At 47.0% G+C, this 20469-nt stretch overlaps 1 protein-coding gene and 1 long non-coding RNA gene across 9 annotated transcripts in view; one reads left to right on the forward strand and one right to left on the reverse strand.

Annotated features, from left to right (window-relative positions):
- Positions 1-1175, reverse strand: part of RFX1 (regulatory factor X1) — a 45473-nt gene extending 44298 nt beyond the window's left edge. For 3 of the 8 annotated variants that reach the window (XM_009434870.5, XM_063800577.1, XM_054673918.2), the window contains exon 1: positions 430-647. The gene's annotated coding sequence lies outside the window, so the exon portion shown is untranslated. Of the gene's footprint in view, positions 1-429; positions 663-1076 lie in introns of those variants that run through there. The other 5 variants (XM_063800578.1, XM_063800576.1, XM_016935276.4 and 2 more) reach the window with 4 other exon arrangements.
- A 49-nt stretch (positions 1176-1224) lies between these two features.
- Positions 1225-1821, forward strand: LOC107969675 (uncharacterized). Its single transcript, XR_001711644.3, has 2 exons — positions 1225-1543; positions 1649-1821. It is a non-coding gene; the product is annotated as an uncharacterized LOC107969675 (long non-coding RNA).
- The last annotated feature ends 18648 nt before the right edge of the window (positions 1822-20469 follow it).

Consider the following 20469-nt stretch of genomic DNA (forward strand, 5'->3'; position numbering starts at 1 on the left):
TTGGCTGCCCACCCTGGTTCCCGAGGTGGAAGTTGGGGAGACCCAGCCGGCCCCGCCCATACCTTCCCTCCTGGTCCCGCCCACCCACCTTGGCCCCGCCTCGTACCTCCCTCGCTCCCATTGGCCCAGCCTCCCCAGGCCCGCCCCTTCGCGCTCCCGACATATAAAAGCCCCCCGCCCCGGCCTGCCGACCTCCACTCGCCGCGGGCCTGCGAGCGCCCGCCCCTCGCGGGGGCCGGGCCGCGGGGACGGGGGCGGGTGGTGTCGTTCCAGCCGGGCCCCGGCCCCCTCCCCCACGGTCCAGACAGTCGCCGCCGCCATTTTGACCGCCCGCCCCTTCCCCCCGGACTGTGATCACAGAGACACCCACCGCCCCGGCCCCGCCGCCCATCCCGGCCCGGCCAGCCACCCCGGGGCCGCCCTGGTTACCTCCGCTTCTCCCCACTTCTGTCTGCGGAAAGGCTTTTCGGAGGTCTCGGAATCGATGTTGGGAAGGGGACGGGACGTGCTGGGGTCCCCGGGCCGGGCCTGGGGGGTGGGGGTGGGGGTCGGCCGGGCGGTTGTTGTTGTTGACTCGCGTTGCCGGGTTGCTTGGTCGCCACGACTACCGTGGCTATGGCGCCTCCGTTTCCCTCACCGGGGCAACTGTTGCTACCCACCCTAGTTACGTCACGCGCGGGGGGCGGGGCCCGGGGTGATTGGCGGCGGCCGGAGAAGTGATTGGACGGCGCCAGGCCTTGCCGCTAAACTATTAGTTCCGATGCACGCTTTTCAACACCCTCTGGACTTCCCGGCGATCTGATTTATCAGTATGAATGTCCATCAAAAGAAACTGAACCCTCAAAGGCAGCCGGGCCCGTCACTCCGGCAGGGAAGCAGCTGGTTAAGAATAAAGGGGTGGGACTCGTAGGACGGGATTGGTTTGCCGATGTAAAACCGGCCTCCTGGTTCGACTAAAGGGACGTCAATCTACCAAAGGTTTGCCGCGCTCTCTGGCTGGAGGCCGTGCGCATGCTCGGCACGCAAGGCCGATTGGGAGTTGTAGTCCGCTCTTGCGTACACTTTGCATGTCTTACCAAATTAAAAAGGCGAGAAAGGAAGACTCCGCTCCAGACTTCTCTCTCGCTCGGTGGGCCAGTTTCTGGCCTCTTGCGCTGACGTCAGGGGAGGAATGCAGTGACGCAGCGCAGCCCCTCTGTGACGACAGCGGCGAAGGCCGGACTCGGGATTCGATGACGTCACTGGGCGCGCGTCCCCCTTCCCCACTGCCCATGGCCCCGTCGGGGTTGGGTGGAAGCGGGAGGCCGCGGCGGGGTTCGATCCCAGCTCCCACCCGCTGGGGTGACATCCTCCGCCCAAGCCGGCCAGACAGCGCGGCCGCCTCGCCCTCTCCCGCCTCCCGGTCCCCTCCAGCCGGAAAAGGTCACCGCTGCCGGGGTGACCGCGGCTATCTCTGCCCCGCAGGCGGTGCGGCCGCCTTGGGAAAGGTCTCTGCAAGGCGGGGGACTTCATTAGCGGCTTCAACCGCGGTGGATAAGCAAAGGTCAGCTCCCGGCCCAGCCCAGGGAGCTCAGTCCGCCCAGGAGAGCTCACCACAACCCCCGCCACACACACACACCTCCCACACATACGCTCCTCTGTGCCTCAGTTTCCTCAAGGGACTGTCCGGGTGCTGCAGGACGAGAAGAGACAGAAACAGGGCCCGGACTAGGGTGAACATCTTGGGAGCAAAAATTCAGTCATCAAGATAAATAATCTTCTAATTCAATATTTGTTAAATATCCAAATTAATGGGAAAAAATAAATCTATGATGAACAAAACATCACAATTTTAAATAAAGACAGGATCCGCCAACACAGGGATTAAGGTGAGATGCGTTATGCAAGCTCAGGGTCAGATCTTGTGTTTAAAATAAATTTATTATTATTATTTTTTGAGACGGGAGTCTCGCTCTGTCGCTGAGGCTGGAGTGCAGTGGCGCAATCTCGGCTCACTGCAAGCTCCGCCTCCCAGGTTCACGCCATTCTCCGGCCTCAGCCTCCCAAGTAGCTGGGACTACAGGTGCTCGCCACCACGCCCGGCTAATTTTTTGTATATTTAGTAGAGACGGGGTTTCACAGTGTTAGCCAGGATGGTCTCGATCTCCTGACCTCGTGATCCGCCCGCCTTGGCCTCCCAAAGTGCTGGGGTTACAGGCGTGAGCCACCACGCCCGGCCTACTTTTTATGTTTTAAATGTCAATTATCTTATGACTGAGCTCTTTGGCCTTCTCTTAAATTTTGCATTCTCATCCCAGGTAGGCCCTAGAACAGCAAGGGGAAAAGAAAACAGTCTAATGCTAGCCCTGCTGTGTGGCATTCAGAAAGTGACTCCACCTAAGTTTGTTTCCTAATTCAACCAACATTATATTTCCTCGGTGCAAGGCCCTGGGCTATACAAGTGAAGAAAGGTGACTTCATTTATGGTGGCTCACACCTGTAATCCCAGCACTTTGGGAGGCCAAGCAAGGAGGATTGCTTGAGCCAAGGAGTTCAAGACCAGCCTTGGCAACAAAGCAAGACACCCGTCTCTACAAAAATTAGCTGGGCGTGGTAGTGTATGCCTGTAATCCCAGCTACTCCGGAGGCTGAGGTAGGAGGATTGCTTGAACCCGGGAGGGGGAGGTTGCAGTGAACCAAGATTCTGCCACTGCACTCCAGCCTGGGCGACAGAGCGAGACTTTGTCTCAAAAAAAAAAAGCAATTAGCTAGGCATGGTGGCATGTGCCTGTGGTCCCAGCTACTCTGGAGGCTGAGGCTGGCAGGATTGGTTCAGCTCCGGAGGTAGAGGCTGCAGTAAGCAATGATTGTGTGGTCCAGCCTGAGTCTCAGAAAAAAAAGGAAAAAAGGAAAAAAAAGAAAGCAAACAACTCCCTTGACTTTGCATTCTAGGATGGGATACACAATAAACAGATAAATTGTAAGATAGGCTCCTTAGAGTCCTGAGAGCAACATAAGAGAGTGGGGTAGGAGAATGAGAGGATGCTGTAGCCAGTGTTATCTGAGGGGGGATGTCCCACAGAATGAGCCTGAGTGGTGAGAGACGAAGCAAGCCTCATAAATCCAGGTGGAGGGGCCGGTCGCGATGGCTCATGCCTGTAATCCCAGCACTTTGGGAGGCCAAGTTCAGGAGTTCGAGAACAGTCTGGCCAACACGGCGAAATCCTGTCTCTACTAAAAATACTAAAATAGCTCGGTGTGGTGGCACGTGCCTGTAGTCCCAGCTACTGGGGAGGCTGAGGTGGGAGAATCACTTGAACCTGGGAGGCAGAGGTTGCAGTGAGCCAAGATCGCGCCACTGTACTCCAGCCTGGGCAACACAGTGAGACTCCGTCTCAAAAAAAAAAAAAAAACAAAAAACGGGGGGAGAGAACTGCCTTCAAAGCTGGGAACAGGAACTTCTGCTAAAGCCAGGAGAGATAAGGTTGTAGAGGTAATAATAGCCACATAATTCCCAGCGAACCCAGCAAAGTGGGACGCTCCCCGCTCTTGACAGGTGGGCAATGGAGGCCCAGAGAGAGGAAGTAGGTGCCCCCTCTGCCAGAGGCGTGTGAACCAGAGCAACTCCATCTTGAACAGGAACTGGGTAAAATGAGGCTGAGACCTGCTAGGCTTCATTCCTAAATGGTTAAGGCATTCTTAGTCACAGGATAAGACAGGAGGTCAGCGCAAAATACAGTTCATAAAGACCTTGCTGGCTGGGTGCAGTGGCTCATGCCTATAATCCGAACAGTTTGGGAGGCGGAAGTGGGCGGATCACTTGAGGTCAGAAGTTCGAGACCAGTATGGAAAACATGGCAAAACCCGATTTCTAATAAAAATACGAAAATTAGATGGGCGTGGTGGTGGGCACCTGTAATCTCAACTACTTGGAGGCTGAGGCAGGAGAATCGCTCGAACCCGAGAGGCAGAGGTTGCAGTGAGCCGAGATCACCCCACTGCACTCCAGCCTGGGTGACAGAGTGAGACTCCATCTCAAATAAATAAATAAATAAATAAATAAATAAAAATAAAGACCTCGCCGGGCGTGGTGGCTCATGCCTGTAATCCCATCACTTTGGGAGGCTGAGGTGGGCAGATCACGAGGTCAGGATTTTGAGACCAGCCTGGCCAACATGGTGAAACCCCATCTGTACTAAAAATGCAAAAATTAGCGGGGTGTGGTGGCGTGCGCCTGTAATCCCAGCTACTCGGGAGGCTGAGGCAGAATTACTTGAACCCGGGAGGTGGAGAGTGCAGTGTGCCAGGATCGCGCCACTGCACTCCAGCCTGGGTGACATTGTGAGACTCTGTTTCAAAAAAGATAAAAATTTTAAAAATAATTTAGAAAAATACATAAATAAAGACCTTGCTGATAAAACAGGTTGCAGTAAAGAAGCTGGCTCAAACCCACCAAAACCAAGATGGCCATGAGAGTAACGTCTGGTCCTCACTGCTACACTCCCACCAGCACCATTACAGTTTACAAATGCCATGGCAACGCCAGAAAGTTACTTTATATGGACTAAAAACAAGAGGCATGGAATAATCCACCCCTTGTTTAGCATATCATCAAGAAATAAGGCTGAGTGTGGTGGCTCATGCCTGTAATCCCAGCACTTTGGGAGGCCGAAGCTGGCAGATCGCTTGAGGTCGGGAGTTCAAGAACAGCCTGGCCAGCATGGTGAAACCCCATCTCTACTTAAAATACAAAAATTAGCCGGGCGTGGTGGCGCATGCCTGTGATCCCAGCTACTCAGGAGGCTGAGGCAAGAGAATTGCTTGATCCCGGGTGGCAGAGGTTGCAGTGAGCCAAGATCACACCACTGCACTCCAGCCTGGGCAACATGGAGACTCCATCTCAAAAAAAATAAAAAGAAATACAGCCCTCGAGGCTGCTCTATGGAGTAACCATTCTTTTATTCCTTGCAAATTTGCTTCCACTTTACGGACTCACCTGGAATTCTTTTTTTTTTTTTTTTTTTTTTTTTGAGACGGAGTCTCTCTCTGTCACCTAGGCTGGAGTTCAGTGGCACGATCTCGACTGACTGCAACCTCCGCCTCCCAGGCTCAAGCGATTCTTTTGCCTCAGCCTCCCGAGTAGCTGGGACTACAGGCGAGCGCCACCACGCCTGGCTAATTTTTGTATTTTTAGTAGAGATGGGGTTTCACCATATTGGTCAAGCTGGTCTCTAACTCCTGACCTCGTGATCTGCCCGCCTCGGCCTCCCAAAGTGCTGGGATTACAGGCGTGAGCCACCGCGCCAGGCCCTGAATTCTTTCTTGCGTGATATCCAGGAACCCTCTCTTGGACTCTGGATCAGGACCCCCCTTTCCTGTAACATCTCCACCCCAAGATCACGAAGCTGGAGGAACCAGAGCCCATCTCTTTTCATGGGACTTTCCAGTGCCCTGGGTGTGATCCTGGATGGGAGAAGAGGAGAAGCAGCAGCTCCAGTCTGCCTGGAATTGCCGGTTGAGTCCCAGCCCTGACAGTACCTGCAAGAATTAATGAGACTTCTAGGCAGGCAGTGCCCAAGAATGAATCCCAGCTGGCAATACAAGTCACATCAGGGTCCCAGGACCAGCCATGGGGTCTTCATTGTGGGGAGGGAAACTAGAAGCCCTATTTCCACCTCCTACCCATTTCTCCAATGCCCAGAAGTAGCTGGACCAAGCCCAGAGACCATGTCGTCCATCAAAAATATTCAGCTGGGCGTGGTGGCTCACACCTGTAATCCCAGCAGTTTGGGAGGCCTAGACTGGCGGATCACCTGAGGTCAGCAGTTTGAGACCAGCCTGGCCAACATCGTGAAACCCCGTCTCTACTAAAAATACAAAGTTAGCTGGGCATAGTGGTGTGCGCCCATAATCCCACGTACTTGGGAGGCTGAGGCAGGAGAATGGCTGGAACCTGGAAGGTGGAGTTTGCAGTGAGTCGAGATCGCGCCACTGCACTCCAGCTTGGGCGACAGAGAGAGACTCTGTCTCAAAAAAAATTCATTATAAGACTTTGTGGCTGGAAATGCAAGGTGGAGGCTGAGATGTTCTATATTTTTATCTGGTGGAGGTTGTACAGCATATAGTCGGCCCTCCCTGTATCCACAGGTTACACATTGGAAGATTCAACTAACTGCAAATCAAACATTCAAATAGGCCGTGCTCTGGTACTGGTATAAAAATAGGCACATAGGCCAGGCTTGGTGGCTGAAGCCTGTAATCCCAGCACTTTGGGAGGCCAAGGCAGGTGGATCACCTGAGGTCAGGAGTTCAAGACCAGTCTGGCCAACATGGTGAAACCCCGTCTCTACTAAAAATACAAAAATCAGGTGGGCGCAGTGGCGGGCACATGTAATCTCAGCTATTAGGGAGCCTGAGGCAGGAGAATCGCTTGAACCCGGGAGGCAGAGGTTGCAGTGAGCCAAGATCGTGCCACTGTACTCCAGCCTGGGCGACAGAGTAAGACCCTGTCTAAAAAAAAAAAAAAAAAAAAAAAAAGCACATAGACCATAAACCCAAATACTTAACAGCCAACTGGTCTTCAGCAAAGCAAACAAAAACATAAAAGGGGGGAAGGACACCCTTTTCAACAGTAACGCCGGGATAATTGGCTAGCCACATGTAGGAGAATGAAACTGGATCCTCATCTCTCACCTTATACAAAAATCAACTCAAGATGGGTGAAGGACTTAAATCTAAGACTGGAAACTATAAAAATTCTGGAAGATAACATTGGAAAAACCCTTCTAGACATTGGCTTAGGCAAGGATTTCATGACCAAGAGCCCAAAGGCAAATGCAATAAAAACAAAGATAAATTTCTGGGACTTAATTAGACTAAAGAGCTAAGTAACAGTCAGTAGAGTAAACAGACAACCTACAGAGTGGGAAAAAATCTTCACAATGTAAACATCTGACAAAGGACTAATACCCAGAATTTAAAATGAATTTCAACAAATCAACAAGAAGAAAACAAATAATCCCATCAAAAAGTGGGCTTAGGACATGAATAGACATGTCTCAAAAGAAGGTATACGAATGACCAGCAAACATATGAAAAAATGCTCAACGTCACTAATGATCAGGGAGATGCAAATCAAAACCACATTGTGATACCACCTTAAACTCCTGCAAGAATGGCCATAATCAAAAAATCAAAAACAACAGTAGATGTTGGCATGGATGCAGTGATCAGGGAACCCTCCTACACAGCTGGTGGGAATGTAAACTAGTACAACCACTATGGAAAACAGTGTGAGGAGTCCTCAAGGAACTAAAAGTAGAACTACCATTTGATCCAGCAATCCCACTACTGGGTATCTACCCAGAGGAAAAGAAGTCATTCTACAGAAGAGATACTTGCACATACATGTTTATAGCAGCAAAATTTGTCATTGCAAAAACGTGGACCCAATCCAAATGCCCATCAATCAGCGAGTGGATAAAGAAACTGTGGATATATATTCAATGGAATACTACTCAGCCATAAAAAGGAATGAATTAATGGCATTCGCAGCAACCTGGATGGACTTGGAGACTATTATTCTAAGTGAAGTAACTCAGGAATGGAAAACCAAACATCGTATGTTCTCACTGATAAGTGGGAGCTAAACTATGAGGATGCAAAGGCATAAGAATGACATAATAGGCTTTGGGGATTCAGTGGGGGAAGGGTGGGAAGGGGCTGAGGGATAAAAGACTACAAATAGGGTGCAGTGTATACTGCTCGGGTGATGGGTGCACCAAAATCTCACAAATCACCACTAAAAACATGCTCATGTAACCAGACACCACCTGTTCCCCAATAACCTATGGAAGAAAAAAAAAAGTTTTTTAAAAAAAGAGGCCGGACGTGGTGGCTCACGCCTGTAATCCCAGCACTTTGGGAGGCTGAGGTGGGTGGATCACAAGGTCAGGAGATCGAGACCATCCTGGCTAACACGGTGAAACCCCGTCTCTACTAAAAATACAAAAAATTAGCCGGGCATGGTGGCAGGCATCTGTAGTCCCAGCTACTCGGGAGGCTGAGGCAGGAGAATGGCGTGAAACCAGGAGGCAGAGCTTGCAGTGAGCCAAGTTCGTGCCACTGCACTCCAGCCTGGGTGACAGAGCGAGACTCTATCTCAAAAAAAAAGAAAAACTCAAACAGTCCATGCTTGGTGGCTCATGCTTGTAATCCCAGCACTTTGGGAGACCAAGGTGGGAGGATTACTTGAACCCAGAAGTTCAAGACCAGCCTGGGCAACATAGCAAAACTCCATCTCTACAAAGAAAAAAAAGTAATGGAAAAAAGTTCAAATAAATAATAACAGGCCAGGCATGCTGGCTTACGCCTGTAATTCCAGCACTTTGGGAGGCCCAGGTGGGAGGATCACCTAGGTTGGGAGTTCAAGACCAGCTGGCCAACATGGCAAAACCCTGTCTCTACTAAAAATACAACAATTATCTGGGCGTGGTAGCTTATGCCTATAATCACTTTGGGAGGCTGAGGTGGGTGGATCACCAGAGGTCAGGGGTTCAAGACCAGCCTGGGCAACATGGTGAAACCCCGTCTCTACTAAAAATACAAAAATTAGCCAGGTGTGATGGCACACCCTTGTAATCCCAGCTACTTGAGAGGCGAGGCAGGAGAATAGCTTGAACCCAGGAGGCAGAGGCTACAGTGAGCGGAGATCACACCACTGGACTACTGCCTGGGCAACTGGGCAACAGAGTGAGAGTCTGTCTCAAAAAAAAAAAAAAAAAAAAAAAAAAAACGGCCAGGCATTTTTACTTACTTACTTACTTACTTACACCTGTAATGCCAGCACTGTGGGAGGCCAAGGTGAGTGGATCACTTGAGGTCAGGAGTTCGAGACCAGCCTGACCAACATGGTGAAACCCCGTCTCTACTAATATTACAAAAATCAGCCAGGCATGGTGTTGTGCACCTGTAATCCCAGCTATTCGGGAGGCTGAGGCAGGAGAATCACTTGCACCTGGGAGGCGGAGGCTGCAGTAAGCCAAGATCGCGCCACTGCACCCCAGCCTGGGTGACAAGAGCAAAACTCTGTCTCAAAACAAAGAAAAAAGAGAAGGAAACAATTAGAAAATCACCATGTTGCAAAAGCCAGCAAAATCGTTGATGCAGACAGCAATCATCTATAGGTGCTAAAAAAAGTAGATGAGGCTGGGTGCGGTGGCTCACGCCTGTAATCCCAGCACTTTGGGAGGCCGAGGCGGGCAGATCACCTAAGATCAGGAGTTCGAGACCAGCCTGGCTAACATGGTGAAACCCCGTCTCTACTAAAAATACAAAAATTAGCTGGGCGAGGTGGCGGGCACTTGTAATCTCAGCTACTCGGGAGGCTGAGGCATGAGAATGGCTTGAACCCGGGAGGCAGAGGTTGCAGTGAGCCGAGATTGCATCACTGCACTCTAGCCTGAACAACAGAGCAAGACTCCATCCAAAAAAAAAAAAAAAAAAAAATTTGGCCGGGGGTGGTGGCTCATGCCTGTAATCCCAGCACTTTGGGAGGCCGAGGTGAGCAGATCACCTGAGGTCAGGAGTTGGAGACTAGCCTGACCAACATGCCGAAACCCCGTCTCTACTAAAAATACAAATAAATAAATAAATAAATAAGCTGGGCGTGGTGGCAGTTGCCTGTAATCCCAGCTACTCGAGAGGCTGAGGCAAGAGAATTGCTTAAACCTGGGAGTTGGAGGTTGCAGTGAGCGAGACCATGCCATTGCACTCCAGCCTGGTCAACAGAGCGGGACTCTGTCTCAAAAAAAATTAAAAAAAGAAGGAAAAAGATCAATAATCCAAAAGTATACTAGGCAAGGGAGGTTACCAGAGAGTACAGAGGAAACTAATGGTCCTTAAACACATGGGACTTTGCCCTGCCTCGCTTGTGGTCAGGAAAATGCAAATTTTCTCTACTCTGAGATACTATTTTTCACATGTCATGTTGGCAAGAAACCAAAGTTCGATAACACTCTCTGTTGGTAAGGCTGTAAGGCAGCAGAACTTTTACCCATTGCTAGAGAGAGTGTGAATCGCTCTAACACCTGAGGGGGAATATTTGTCAATATGCATAAAAATTACAAATGCACACAGTCTTTGAGCCAGAAATCCCGCTTTGGAAAATTTATCCACAGAGACACTTGCATATGTGTAAAATGACGTTCTGTATGGCGATGTCAGCCTAAGAACAAACGAGTGGAAAAAATGTCCATCTCTGAGAGTGAAATTAACCATAAAGCATTCACACGGCAGCATGCTATGCAGCTGTGAAAAAATAAAAATAAAAAATAACAAGAATGTGGCCAGGCACAGTGGCTCACGCCTGTAATCCCAGCACTCTGGGAGGCCAAGGCGGGCCTATCACTTGAGGTCAGGAGTTCGAGACCAGCCTGGCCAACATGGTGAAATCCCATCTCTACTAAAAAATAAAAAAATTAGCTGGGCATGGTGGCATGCACCTGTAGTCCCAGCTACTTGGGAGGCTGAGGCATGAGAATTCCTTTTTTTTTTTTTTTTTTTTTGAGACGGAGTCTCACTCTGTCACCCAGGCTGGAGTGCAGTGGCGCGATCTCGGCTCACGGCAAGCTCCACCTCCCAGGTTCATGCCATTCTCCTGCCTCAGCCTCCCGAGTAGCTGGGACTACAGGCACCTGCCACCACGCCCAGCTAATTTTTTGTATTTTTAGTAGAGATGGGGTTTCACCGTGTTAGCCAGGATGGTCTCGATCTCCTGACCTCGTGATCTGCCCGCCTCGGCCTCCCAAAGTGCTGGGGTTACAGGCGTGAGCCACTGAGCCCGGCTGAGAAGTCCTTGAACCTGGGAGACAGAGGTTGCAATGAGCCGAGTTGGCGCCACTGCACTCCAGCCTGGGCAAGAGCGAGACTCCGTCTAAATAAAAAATAAAATAAAATAAAATAAAGTTTTGTTAAGAGATCTCCAACACTTGTTAAGTCATGTGGGAGAAGCAACATTCAGAAGAATGTGTAGAACATGCTACCTTTTAATGAAATTCTGGGCCAAGCATGCTGGCTCATGCCTATAATCCCAGCACTTTGGGAGGCCGAGGTGGGAGGATCACTTGAGCCCAGAAGTTTGAGACCAGCCTGGGCAACATAATAAGACCTCGTTTCTAGTGAGACTGGACAGGATCTTGCTCTGTCAGCCAGGCTGGAGTGCAGTGGCACAATCATAGCTCACTGCAGCCGCCAACTCCTGGGCTCAAGTGATCCTCCCACCTCAGCCTCCCAAGTAGATGGGACTACAAGCACACGCCACCACCCTGGGCCAAATTTTAAAAATTCTTTTGGAGAAATGAAGTCTCAGCCAGGCGTGGTGGCTCATGCCTGTAATCCCAGCACTTTGGGAGGCTGAGGTGGGTGGATAGAAAGGTCAGGAGTTTGAGACCAGCCTGGCCAACATGGTGAAACCCCATCTCTACTAAAAATACAAAAATTTGCTGGGCCTAGTGGTGCCCACCTGTAATCCCAGCTACTTGGGAGGCTGGGGCAGGAGGATCTCTTGAACCCGAGAGGCGAGGGTTGCAGTGAGCCGAGATCATACCAGTGCACTCCAGTCTAGGTGACAGAGCAAGACTCCATCTCGGAAAAAATTTTTTAAAAGGCCGGGTGCGGTGGCTCAGGCCTGTAATCCTAGCACTTTGGGAGGCTGAGGTGAGTGGATAGCCTGAGGTCAGGAGTTCAAGACCAGCCTGGCCAACATGGTGAAATGCCATCTCCACTAAAAATACAAAAATTAGGCCAGGCACGGTGGATCACGCCTGTAATCCCAGCATTCTGGGTGGCCGAGGCGGGTGGATAACGAGGTCAGGAGATCGAGACCATCCCAGCCAACATGGTGAAACCCCGTCTCTACTAAAATACAAAAAATTAGCTGGGTGCGGTGGCGTGTGCCTGTAATCCCAGCTACTCGGGAGGCTGAGGCAGGAGAATCCCTTGAACCTGGGAGGCAGAGGTTGCAGTGAGCTGAGGTCGCACCACTGCATTCCAGCCTGGCGACAGAGCGAGACTCTGTTTCAAAAAAAAAAAAAAAAGAATTACCTGGGTGTAGTGGCGGGTGCCTGTAATCCCAGCTACTCAGGAGGCTGAGGAAGGAGAATCACTTTAACCCAGGAGGTGGAGGTTGCAGTGAGCCGAGATGGCGCCACTGCACTCCAGACTGTGCAATGGGAGGGAGACTCCACCTCAAGAAAAAAAAAAAAAAAATTCACAGGGGTAGAAAGTAGTATGGTGGTTGCCAGGGGTAGAAGGAGGAAGGATGGAGAGATAGTGTTTAATGAGGACAGAGTTTTGGTTGGGGAAGACAAAATGTTCTGGAGATGGATGATTGCACAATAATGTAAATATGGGTAATGCCACTGAATCGTACACTTAAAAATAGTTAAAACAGCCGGACACAGTGCTCACGCCTGTAATCCCAGCACTTTGGGAGCCCGAGGTGGGGAGATCCCCTGAGGTCAGGATTCAAGACCAGCCTGGCCAACATGGTGAAACCCCGTCTCTACTAAAAATACAAAACACATTAGCTGGATGTAGTGGCGCACACCTGTAATTCCAGCTACTCGGGAGGCTGAGACAGGAGAATCGCTGGAACCTGGGAGGCGGAGATTGCAGTGAGTCAAGATTGCGGCATTGCACTCCAGCCTGCGCAACAAGAGCAAAACTCCATGCCAAAAGAAAAAAAAATGTTAAAATGGTAAATTTTACATGTATTTTGCCACATTAACAAAAAATGTTTAGGCCAGGTGCAGCAGCTCATGCCTGGGCAAAATATTGAGGCCTTGTCTCTAAAAAAAAAGAAAAAAAAAAACAAGAAAAAGAAAAATATTGGCCAAGCATAGTAGTGAGCTGAGGTGGGAAGATGGCTTGATCCCAGGAGTTTGAGACTGCAGTGAGTTATGATCGTGCCACTGCACTCCAGTCTGAGTGACAGAGCCAGAGCCAGACAAAGCCAAAGAGGGAAAAAAATGTGTTTAACATACTGGCGGGGCACAATGGCTCACACCTATAATCCCAGCACTTTGGGAGGCTGAGGCAGGCAGATTGCTTGAGCTCAGGAGTTTAAGACCAGCCTGGGCAACATGGTGAAACCCTGTTTCTGCAAAATAAAAATAAAAAATTTAGCTGGGCATGGTGACATGTGCCTGTGGTCTCAGCTACTCTGGGAGGCTGAGGCAGGAGGATCACTTGAGCCCAGGAGGTCAAGGCTACAGTGAGCTGGGATGGTGCTACTGCACTTCAGCCTGGGTGATAGAGTAAGACCCTGTCTCAAAAAATAAATAAATAAATAAATAAAGCAAGCCTAGGAGTTTGAGACCTGCCTGGGGCACACACTGAGACCCTGTCTCTACAAAAAAATTTAAAATGAGCTGAGAGTGGTATGCATCTGTGGTCCCAGCTACTCAGGCGGCTAAGGTGGGAGGATAACTTGAGCCCGGGAGATCGAGGCTGCAGTGAGCCGTGATATTGCTGCTGACTCTAGCCTGGGCAACGGAGTGAGACCCTGTCTCATAAAGAAAAAAAAACCTGTATTCATATTTGTTTTCATGTGTACAAAGTAATTCTGGAAAGATAGGAAATTAAGAGCTGTGGTTATTCATGAGAGAAAGGGGAGGAACTGAAACTTGGAAGGCAGATGCTGCTTCATAAACCTTATATGCTTTGCTTTTTGAAGCATGTAAATGTATTAACTATTCGAAGATAAATTAAATAGTTTGGAGAAGCTGAGGGCAGTGATACAGACCTCTAATCCCAGCTATTTGGGAGGCTGAGGTGGGACGATCACTTTAGGAAAGGGAACTAAGACCAGCCTGGCAACGCAGCGAGACTCCAGTCTCTTAAAAAAAAAAATTATATATATTTATTGCTGGGCACAGTGGCTCATGTCTGTAACCTCAGCACTTTGGGAGGCTGAAGCAGGTGGATCACTTGAGGCCAAGAGTTTGAGACTACCCTGGCCAACATGGTGAAACACCATCTCTAATAAAAATACAAAAATTAGCCGGGAGTGGTGGCAGGTGCCTGTAGTTTCAGCTACTCGGGAGGCTGAGACAGGAGAATCACTTGAACCCAGGAGGTGGACGTTGCAGTGCACTGAGATGGTGCCACTGCACTCCAGCCTGGATGACAGAGCGAGACTCCATCTCAATATATATATAATATATATTTATATATAATATGTTAATATATTGTATACATACATATATGTATACAATATATTAACTTATATTAAGGTAATATATTATATTAATTATATTATACTAATTAAATTATATTAATATAAGATGTATTAATTTACATATATTTCTGTATACAATGTATTAATATATTATAAAAATGTTACATTATGTCCTAGGCTATATTTATATGTGCTATATTTCTATTATATAAATAATATATCATAAAAATATGTTACATTATGCTATATATTTATTTTATATAGCATAATGTAACATATAATATATAATGTATATATTACATATTATATATTATATATTTTTTCTATACTTTTTTAACATGTCCCCAGAGATAGGAAATATAAATCTATATTATACATTATATAACATATTTATATTACATATTATATATTATATATCATAATACATTATAACATATTAAAAATTATAATATATTAATATATTATAACATATTATATAAATAAAATATTTATATATTATATAAATATGTTATATAATATGTTATATATAAATGCTATGATATATTGTATAACATAAATATAAAATTATATCTCATATAATAGATCATACATGATATATAATATACATTATATATCATACATGATATATAATATACATTATATATCATACATGATATATAATAATTATATTTAATATATAATGTATATTTTTATAATAATTACATATAACACATATTTATATATTTTATATATATATATATACAGTCTGTATCTTCAACTGTTTTGTCTTTTTAAAAGGACACTCATAATTGGATTTAGGGCCCACCCAGATAATCCAGGATGAGCTTATCTTAATATAATATAATATATAATTTTATATTATATATTATATATTGTATTATAATAAATATATAAATATTTATATATAATATAGAATATATAAATAGGTTATATAATATATTATATATAAATATATTATGACATATATCATATATATTTATGTAGAATATATTTATATATTATAATATACTATATTATAATTATAATATATTTATATATAAATATATAAATGTATTTCTATATAATATATAAGTATATTATATAATAGAATATAGTGTAATATATAACATCTATAATATATAAGTATACTTATATAATATATATTATATAATATATAAGTATATTATATAATATGTTTATATAATATATAAACATTATATAATATGTTTATATATGATATATGCATAATATGTTTATTATATGATATATAAATATATTTATATGTTATAGACATTATGTATATTATAGATATATTATAATTTATAAATGTATATTATAATAATTTTATAAACTTATAAATATATATTTTATATATATAAAGTTTGGAAATCAGGGCTTTATTTAGAATTGGCAAAATTGGCTTGCATTTTTATAGTGAACAAAATCATCATGACACCCATATTCCTAGCAGGTGACATTTCCCGTTCTGACTATATTCATTTCACTGTAGCTGCTGTAACTAGTGTCCACAAACCAGGTGGCTTACACCAGTGAACATTTATTCCCTTCCTGTTCTGGTTGTCAGGAGTCTGAAATGCAGGCGTCTCAGGGCCGCGCCCCCTCCGAGGCCTCTAGGGGAGGGTCCCTCCTTGCCTCTTCCAGCTTCTGGAGGCTCCAGGCCTTCCTTGGCTTCCTCAATGGCATTAAGCCAATTTCTGCCTCTGTCTTCTTTTGTCTGTGTCTTCAACTCTTTTGTTTTTTAAAAGGACACTCATAATTGGATTTAGGGCCCACGAAGATAATCCAGGTTGAGCTCATCTTAAGGTTCTTTTTAATTTTTTTTTAATGGAGTCTCACTGTGTTGCTCAGACTGGAGTGCAGTGGCATGCGATCTGGGTTCAATGCAACCTCTGACTCCCGGGTTCAAGCGATTCTCCTGGATCAGCCTCCTGAGTAGCTCATATTACAGGTGCCCGTCACCACACCCAGCTAATTTTTGTATTTTCAGTAGAGACCGGGTTTCACCATGTTGGCCAGGCTGGTCTGGAACTCCTGACCTCAGGTGATCTGCCTGCCTCAGCTTCCTGAAGTCCTGGGATTACAGGCATGAGCCACCCCCCAAGGCCATCTAAAGGTTCTTAATTACATTTGCAAAGGCTTTTTTTCTTTTTCTTTCTTTCTTTTTTTTTTTGAGACAGGGTCTCACTCTGTTGCCGAGGCTGGAGTGCAGTGACACCATCCCAGCTCACTACAGTCTCAAATTCCTGGGTTCAAGCGATCCTCCCACCTCAGCCTCCTGTGTAGGGGACTACAGGAACACACCACCATACCCAGCTAATTTTTGTATTTGTAGAGACGGGAGTGTCACTGTATTGTCCAAGCTGGTGTTGAACTCCTGGCCTCTAGCAATCCTCCTGCCTTGGTCTTCCAAGTAGCTGAGACCACAGGCAGGCATGCATGCCTGGCTAATATTTTCTATTTTTTAAAGGCCAGATCTTGACATTTTGCCCAGGCTGGTCTTAAACTCTTACGCTCAAGTGTTCCTCCGGCCTCAGCCTCCTAAGTAGCTGGCAATACAGGCGCACATCACCTCACCTGGCTAAGGTTTTGTTTTAAGATAGGATCTCTGTCACCCAAGCTGGGTGACACAATCATGGCTCACTGCAGCCGTGACCTTCTGGGCTCAAGCAATCCTCCTGCCTCAGCCGCCTGAGTAGCTGAGATTACAGGCACCTGCCACCATGCCTGACTAATTTTTTTATTTTTTAGTAGAGACAGGGTTTCACCGTGTTGGCCAGGCTGGTCTCAAACTCCTGACCCCAGGTGATCCGTCCTCCTTGGCCTCCCAGTGTGCTGGGATTACAGGTGTGAGCCACCGCACTTGGTTTCAAATACTTTTTTCTAGTAAGATCACATTTATAGATCCCAGGGTTTAGGATGTGGACATAGATTTCTGCAGATCACCATTTACACACCACACCGATGAGTGCTGTGCAGAATGCTTAGGACTCTATAGAATTTCACCAAAGTCCCCAAGAGGCTCATGAAGCAGGTATACTTATCATCTCCATCTTCACAATGAACTCAGAGAGGTATAGGGTCTTGCCCAAGGACACGCAGGAACAGAGATTTGAACCTAGCTATGTTGGGCCCAAAACTCTGATTCTATGTGAGACACAAAAGACGCTTCTGGGCTGGGTGCAGTGACTCACGCCAGCACTTTGGGAGGCTGAGGTGGGCAGATCACTTGAGATCAAGAGTTTGAGGCTAGCCTGGCCAACATGGCAAAACCCCGTCTCTACTAAAAATACAAAAATTAACCAGACATGGTGGCGCACACCTGCAGTCCTAGCTACTCGGGAGGCTGAGGCACATGAATAGCTTGAACCCTGGAGACAGAGGCTGCGATGAGCCGAGATCACTCCATTGCACTCCAGTCTGAGCGACAGAGTGAGACCCTGTGTCAAAAAAAAAAAAAAAAAAAAAGAAAAGAAAAAGAAAAAAGAGGCTTCTGGTTTGAGGCCCATCAGTTAAGTCAGGTAGGCAGGCAGCAGATATTTCCTGAATGCTTGTTCTTCCCCAGGCCAGGCACTGGGGGCGCAGGAGAAAAGGGCAGGAGGGTACCTCCCTACAGGAGGTTCCTGGAGAAGAGGCCGAGGGGAAGAGAGTATTATTCACCAGCCCTTTAGAAACAGAGCAATCAGAGGTGACCTCTGCCTCCGGAAGGTTGCCCTTGGCCTGTGACATCCACAGCAGGCAACTGGGGCCAGGAGTTTGTGACAGAGAAAAGGACAAAGAGATGAAGTTCTAATCCAAAGGGAACGTGTCCAGTAGAAATAACATTTAAACAGCACTTACTTCATGCCGGAGATTGTTGTAAAAATTTGACTCACTCATTAAATCTTTCCCATTTTGCAAGTGAGGAAACCAAGGCACAGAGAGTTTAAGTGACTTGGCCAAGGTCACACAGCAGGAAAGAGGCAGAGGTGGAATTTGAAGCCAAGCGTGCCCCCCTTACCAGAGCCGTTGTTTTTGCTGTGTTTTAAAGTCGAGGTGAAATTGACATTAACATAGCTGTGCCTGGTGGCTCATGCCTGTAGTCCTAGCACTTTGGGAGGCCAAAGGGGGAGGATCACTTGAGCTCAGGAGTTCCAGATCAGCCTGGGCAACATAGTTAGGCCTCATCTCTTTAAAAAAGAAAGACTGGCCACAGTGGTTTACATTTGTAAACCACCTGTTTCCCACCTGGCTAATTTTTGTATTTTTGTTAGAGACTGGGTTTTATACCACGGTGGACAGGCTGGTCTCAAACTCCTGAACTCAAGTGATCTGCCCGCCTTGGCCTCCCAAAGTGCTGGGATTACAGACGTGAGCCACCGTACCTGGCCTGGTTAGTTTTATTTTATATGGATCTTATCTCTCTCTCTTTTTTTTTTTTTTTGAGACAGAGTTTCGCTCTTGTTGCCCAGGCTGGAGTGCAATGGCGTGATCTCCGCTCACTGCATCCTCCGACTCCCAGGTTCAAGAGATTCTCCTGCCTCAGCCTCCCGAGTAGCTGGGATTACAGGCATCTGCCACTATGCCCAGCAAATTTTTGTATTTTTAGTAGAGACGGGGTTTCACCGTGTTGGCCAGGCTGGTCTCAAACTCTTGACCTCAAGTGATCCGTCCTCCTCAGCCTCCCAAAGTGCTGGGATTACAGGCATGAGCCACCATGCCCGGCCTCAATTTTTTTTTTTTTTTTTTTAGACAAGGTTTGGCTCCGTTGTACAGGCTGGAGTGCAGTGATGCAATCTCAGCTCATGGCAGCCTTGAACGCTTAGGCAAAAGTGATCTTCCCACCTCAGCCTCCTGAGTAGCTGGGATCACAGATGTGTGCCACCACACCTGGCTAATTTTTACATTATTTGTAGAGGTGGGGTTTCACCTGTTGCCCAGGCTGGTCTGGAACTCTTGGGTTCAAGCAATCCTCCTGCCTTGGCCGCCCAAAGTTCCGGAATTACAGGCGTGAGCCACCATTCCCAGCCTCTCAATATATATTTTTATTTTATTATGATGATGATGATGATTTTTTGAGACAAAGTCTCACTCTGTCGCCCACGCTGGTGCACAGTGGCTCAATCTCGGCTCACTGCAGACTCTGCCTCCTGGGTTCAAGTGAGTCTCCTGCCTCAGACTCCTGAGTAACTGGGATTACAGGCATGTGCCACCATGCCCAGCTAATTTTTGTACTATTAGTAGAGATGGGGTTTGACCATGTCGGCCAGGCTGGTCTCGAACTCCTGACCTCAAGTGTCTCGCCCGCCTCAGCTGCCCAAAGTTCTAGGATTACAGGCATGAGCCACTGTGCCTGGCCACTGCCACTAATTTTACATTATGGTGAGTTGTATGATTATTTCAATATACAATTACAGTATAATAATAATAGAAATAAAGTGCACAATAAATGTGATGCGCTTGGCCAGGCGCGGTGGCTCATGCCTGTAGTCCCAGCACTTTGGGAGGCCGAGGTGGACGGATCACGAGGTCAAGAGATCGGGACCAACCTGGACAACATGGTGAAACCTCGTCTCTACTAAAAATACAAAAATTAGCTGGGCGTGGTGGCATATGCCTGTAGTCCCAGCTACTCGGAAGCTGAGGCAGGAGAATCGCTTGAACCTGGGAGGCAGAAGTTGCAGTGAGCCAAGATTGCGCCATTGCACTCCAGCCTGGTGACACAGCAAGACTCCGTCTCAAAAAAAAAAAAAAAAAAAAGTGATACGCTTGAATCATCCCGAAACCATCCACTTGACACTCCATCCATGGAAAAATTGTCTTCCACGAAACCGGTTTCTGGCGTCAAAAACATTAGGATCTGCTGCCTCAGGACACCCTTCTGTGTCTCCGTTTCCTCATTTGTAATATGAGAATTATCTTAGTCCTGAATTCATAACCCCATGCTCTTAAAAGTGTGGTTTCCGCCGGGCGCGGTGTCTCACGCCTGTAATCCCAGCACTTTGGGAGGTCGAGGCGGGCGGATCACGAGGTCAGGAGATCGAGACCATCCTGGCTAACACAGTGAAACCCCGTCTCTACTAAAAATACAAAAAATTAGCCGGGTGTGGTGGCGGGCGCCTGTAGTCCCAGCTACTCGGGAGGCTGAGGCAGGAGAATGGCGTGAACCTGGGAAGTGGGGAGCTTGCAGTGAGCCGAGATCATGCCACTGCACTCCAGCCTGGGCGACAGTGCGAGACTCCATCTCAAAAAAAAAAAAAAAGAAAGAAAGAAAG

This window comes from Pan troglodytes, chromosome 20, assembly GCF_028858775.2.
Source record: "Pan troglodytes isolate AG18354 chromosome 20, NHGRI_mPanTro3-v2.0_pri, whole genome shotgun sequence".
NCBI lineage: Eukaryota > Metazoa > Chordata > Mammalia > Primates > Hominidae > Pan > Pan troglodytes.